The sequence below is a fragment of the Corylus avellana genome, unplaced genomic scaffold (genome assembly GCF_965113065.1).
Source record: "Corylus avellana unplaced genomic scaffold, dhCorAvel1.hap1.2 HAP1_SCAFFOLD_157, whole genome shotgun sequence".
NCBI lineage: Eukaryota > Viridiplantae > Streptophyta > Magnoliopsida > Fagales > Betulaceae > Corylus > Corylus avellana.
The window spans coordinates 4,615-10,390 of NW_028290554.1; the positions used below are offsets into that span (position 1 = coordinate 4,615).

A 5,776-nucleotide genomic window follows, 5' to 3' on the forward strand; every position below is an offset into this window, starting at 1 on the left:
AACCATAGCATTTCGCGATTCATTGGTAAATCTACTTTGATTCTCTATCAACCAATAATAATAATGTGGAACAATTAACATGGTTAAAACTAAACCGTTTGAAGTCCACACTCAGCAAGGTACTCTTTCTACTACTAGGTTAATATTTTAATGTTAATATGAAAATGGTTTCAAAATGAATAGTTAGAAAGTTTTTTCGATATAGAACACTCATGTCGATAAAATGATTTGAACCCTTTATCTTTAATTTTTATTTTTGCAATTTGGAAAAAATTATGAGTATTTCAACCCCTCCTTTTTATCCAATGCTGAATCAACGACCTACGTATAAATTAAGAAGAATTCTTTGGATTTGAAAAAAAAAAGAAACAACGTTGCTGACAATTATTTGTTTGGTCAGAAGAGTCCTCCGAATATTCTGGTCTTGGATTAGTGATCAGTTTTGAGATCTTTTTTGAATATGAATAGAGAAGGGAGGATAGGCTCATTATATTCAAAAAAAAAATATGGGAATTTCTCATAAATAATTGAAGTAATTGGGCGCGAGAGCCAAATGAATCGAAAGATTCATGTTTGGTTCGGGAAGGGATCGTGGAAGTTTTGAAATAAATGGAAAGATAATCTACTTTCATTAAATGATTTATTAGATAATCGAAAACAGAGGATCTTGAAGACTATTCAAAATTCAGAAGAACTGCGCGGGGGGGCCGTTGAACAACTGGAAAAAGCCCGGGCACGTTTAAGGAAAGTGGAAATGGAAGCCGAGCAGTTTCGAGTGAATGGATACTCTGATATAGAACGAGAAAAATTGAATTTGATTAATTCAACTTATAAAACTTTGGAACAATTAGAAATTTACAAAAATGAAACCATTCATTTTGAACAACAAAGAGCGATTAATCAAGTCCGACAACGGGTTTTCCAACAAGCCTTACAAGGAGCTCTAGGAACTTTGAATAGTTCTTTGAACAACGAGTTACATTTACGTACCATTAATGCTAATATTGGCATGTTTGGGACGCTGAAAGAAATAACCGATTAGTCCTTCTACTGTAGGCATTATTTTTTTTTGAAAAAAAAAATAATTAAATATTAAATTAAGAAATACTCATGGTAACCATTCGGGCAGATGAAATTAGTAATATTATTCGTGAACGTATTGAGCAATATAATAGAGAAGTAAAGGTTGTAAATACCGGTACCGTACTTCAAGTAGGCGACGGCATTGCCCGTATTTATGGTCTTGATGAAGTAATGGCGGGTGAATTAGTAGAATTTGAAGAGGGTACAATAGGTATTGCTCTAAATTTGGAATCAAACAATGTTGGTGTTGTATTAATGGGTGACGGTTTGATGATACAAGAAAGAAGTTCTGTAAAAGCAACAGGAAAAATTGCTCAGATACCAGTAAGTGAGGCTTATTTAGGTCGTGTTATAAATGCCCTAGCTAAACCTATTGACGGTCGAGGGGAAATTTCAGCTTCTGAATCTCGGTTAATTGAATCTCCCGCTCCTGGTATTATTTCTAGACGTTCCGTATATGTATATGAGCCTCTTCAAACAGGACTTATTGCTATTGATTCGATGATCCCTATAGGACGTGGTCAGCGAGAATTAATTATTGGAGACAGACAGACCGGTAAAACAGCAGTAGCCACAGATACGATTCTCAATCAACAAGGGCAAAATGTAATATGTGTTTATGTTGCTATTGGTCAAAAAGCATCTTCTGTGGCTCAGGTAGTAACTACTTTACAAGAAAGGGGAGCAATGGAATACACGATTGTGGTAGCTGAAACGGCGGATTCTCCGGCTACATTACAATACCTCGCTCCTTATACAGGAGCCGCTCTGGCTGAATATTTTATGTACCGTGAACAACACACTTTAATCATTTATGATGATCCGTCCAAACAAGCACAGGCTTATCGCCAAATGTCTCTTCTATTACGAAGACCACCGGGTCGCGAAGCTTATCCAGGGGATGTTTTTTATTTGCATTCACGACTTTTGGAAAGAGCCGCTAAATCAAGTTCTCATTTAGGTGAAGGAAGTATGACTGCTTTACCAATAGTTGAGACCCAATCGGGAGATGTTTCGGCTTATATTCCTACTAATGTAATTTCGATTACAGATGGACAAATATTCTTATCTGCCGATCTATTCAATGCTGGAATCAGACCTGCTATTAACGTGGGTATTTCCGTCTCCAGAGTAGGATCCGCAGCTCAAATTAAAGCCATGAAACAAGTAGCCGGCAAATTAAAATTGGAATTGGCGCAATTCGCAGAATTAGAAGCCTTTGCACAATTCGCTTCTGATCTCGATAAAGCTACTCAGAATCAATTGGCAAGAGGTCAACGATTACGCGAGTTGCTCAAACAATCTCAAGCAGATCCTCTCACGGTGGAAGAACAGATAATGACTATTTATACTGGAACGAATGGTTATCTTGATTCATTAGAAATTGGACAGGTAAAGAAATTTCTCGGTGAGTTACGTACTTACTTAAAAACGAATAAACCTCAGTTCCAAGAAATTATATCTTCCACCAAGACATTCACTGAGGAAGCAGAAGCCCTTTTGAAAGAAGCTATTCAAGAACAAATGGAACGCTTTCTACTTCAGGAACAAGTATAATTTCTACTTCAGGAACAAGTATGTATAAAAAAATTCTTTTAGATAACTTTCTAATTTTTTCTTTTTTATTATAGTTTATATTATGAAATTATTAATATATTTCATATTCTATAATATAATAGATTTCATATTAAGATAAAATAAATTATAACTATAAAAAGAAGTTATAACTATAATATTATAATATATAGTTAAGTATAAGCGTCTCTTATTCAAATCATTCAAAATACCTAGTAGAAAGAAATATAACAAAATATATGGAAATAAATTGCGTCCAATAGGATTTGAACCTATACTAAAGGTTTAGAAGACCTCTGTCCTATCCATTAGACAATGGACGCTTTTTTTTTTTCTTAGTTTAATTGTCACATCTTTTTTTCTGAAAAAAAGAATATGTGAGAGAATTCCAAAAATTGCACATTCAATTCAACGATTCGGTATATTAATTACATTAAATTAGATTAATTACATTAATCTGATTAATTATATTATTTTTATATTATTTAATATATTAATATAATTAATGTTAATTTTAATATATAATAAATATAAATGAATAAATTATTCTAGATATAATATCTATAATATATATATATTAAATCTAGAATAATAAATATAGAGATATAAGCGGGTAGCGGGAATCGAACCCGCATCGTTAGCTTGGAAGGCTAGGGGTTATAGTCGACGTTGATTCATCATTTTTAACGTCTCTAATTCAAAACCGAACGTGAAACTTTGGTTTCATTCGGCTCCTTTATGGAAGATGGATAAATTCCACAGATGTCAGATGTAAACGAAATAAAAAAAAAATGAAAAAGAATTTCGGCCCATAACATCTATGTCAGCTTTTCCGTTTGAATGCATTCAAAACAACCCGCTTTCTAGATGATCCCTATAGAAGAGGGGGATTCTAACAATCTTTCTAGTTACTTCGTTCTCTATTTCTATTTGAAAGAATCCTTAGGAAAAGGATTTTGTTTCCACCGAGCTAAAACAATATGTCGATGTCTCTAGTAAACCAAAGTCATTGTTTAATAGCTATTTTGCTTCAATCTCTCTTATACATACAAATCATAAAATTGAAGATTTAGTTACGATTAGAAATACTCCCTTCTCTCTTTATCCATGGATACTTTACTCATACTCATTCAATTGGAAGTATTGATCCAATTTAAAAACAAATTATGTTTCGTAATTTCATAATCCAATTTTTTTTTTAATTTCTAATTGAATCTTTTGGATATAAATCACGAGAATGTCCATTCTTCCTCGAATCTTTCATTGATAGGTAAAGGATTAAATCCTTTTAAGAAATAAAGTTTTTGATCGGAATAGTAATCAAACATTCCGAAGGGACCCCTTAACTATTACGGGATTAATAGAACGAATCACACTTTTACCACTAAACTATACCCGCTACAATGTGATTATTGTATATAAATGTATCCTTTGTCGAACAAAAAAATTAGCCATAATAATTAAGAAGATAGGATCAGAAAAGAATCATGAAAATTAGAGCGTTGACGTGCTTTGTTCAAGGAGCCCGATTAAATTAGGGAAAGAGGAGTCATTTAAATAACTAAATAACACCTTTTTTTGATGGGGGTGCTTTGACATTGACGGATACGGTTCGATAATGTACGCCAAAACATAAAATTCTGCAAGAATATATGGTTCCATTCTTTCTTTTTTTTATTCCAGTAAAGTAAATGGAATAAAAAAAAGAAAGATCAAATAATTAAGAAATGGCACTTTGATTCTATTCTGTATCATAGGAATCGAAATAGTCTTTATTATGATTGTTGTTGTTTCAATAACAAGTATCCTTTTTTCAAATCAAATAAATCATTTTTTCTATGATTCATTGGAACAAAAAAGGCCCAGCGAGGTACTGACCAGGCCGGGCTGTGGAATTAAAAAAAGCTCTTGGAGACGAAATCAAAGAGGTACTTTTATTATATATTAAATTATATAGTAGTAATATATAATTTATTACTTATAATATATATTATTACTATTATTACTTATAATATATATATATATAATTATAGAATTATAATTTATATTCATTGGAATAGTGGATTGGAGATATCTCTTTCGAGCCCTTACTTTATCTCAATGGAATTACTTTTAGTTTCTATATTTTTTAATATTTTTTATATTTTATATGTCTAGATACTATATAATTATATATAATAAAAAGAATATAAAAAATAAAAATAAGAGGTATGGTATAAAAGAAAGAAAGACTCTTTTTTCAAACCTTACTTTTTGTGTAATGTAACATAGTAATTATCCTTTTTCGATTGGGGGAGATGGCTGAGTGGACTAAAGCGTCGGATTGCTAATCCGTTGTACGGGTTTTTCGTACCGAGGGTTCGAATCCCTCTCTTTCCGCTTTTGTCAATGACGTGGTATTTTTTATTTATCTTTCAATTTCGACGAGTCTTTTTTTTTTTTATTTTTTTATTTAATAGTTAAAGATGTGGAATAAATAAAATCCTAAGAACATTTAAAAATCGAGCAAGGAAAACAAAAACTTTATTTTTTATTCTTCACGTCCAGGATTACGTCCTGGATCATTAGATAGGAATCCGAAGATAAAGAGAGAAACAAAGAATATCACTACTGTGTAAACAAATAGTTTGAGAGTAAGCATTACACAATCTCCAAGATCATTTTTTTGGAAAAAAAGAGAATAGATTCTCCATTTTTATACCACATATACCGCATTTTGACACCAAAAATGGTTTTTATAAAGCTAGAAATAGAAGAAATAGAAAGGAATTTTCATAAATTCATTTGTAATGTAATATGAGTCAAGTCTTTCATTAACAAAATTTTTTGCATACCCACAATATCTAATTGTGGGGGACTCTAATAGGTTCTTTCAATGTAAAAAAAGGGTCCGAATTAGTAAATGGGGTGATCTCCAGACTTATCGTGGCGATACAAGAATTTCAATATTTGAATTGAAGCTTTATACTATAAGACTTATCCGATCTTATCAATTGTTAGAATCTTTTTTTTATAATAAATCATGAATTTTTCTAGGACAGTATTCAAAATCTCATCGAAAACTTACAGCAGCTTGCCAAACAAAAGCTAAGAGAAAAAAATAGCACAGGTATTACTG

The 5,776-nt window shown here is 31.7% G+C and overlaps 1 non-coding gene across 1 annotated transcript; it reads left to right on the forward strand.

The window, feature by feature from the left end:
• Window positions 1-4,949: 4,949 nt before the first annotated feature.
• TRNAS-GCU (transfer RNA serine (anticodon GCU)) lies at window positions 4,950-5,037 on the forward strand. The gene has a single exon. It is a non-coding gene; the product is annotated as a tRNA-Ser (tRNA).
• The last annotated feature ends 739 nt before the right edge of the window (window positions 5,038-5,776 follow it).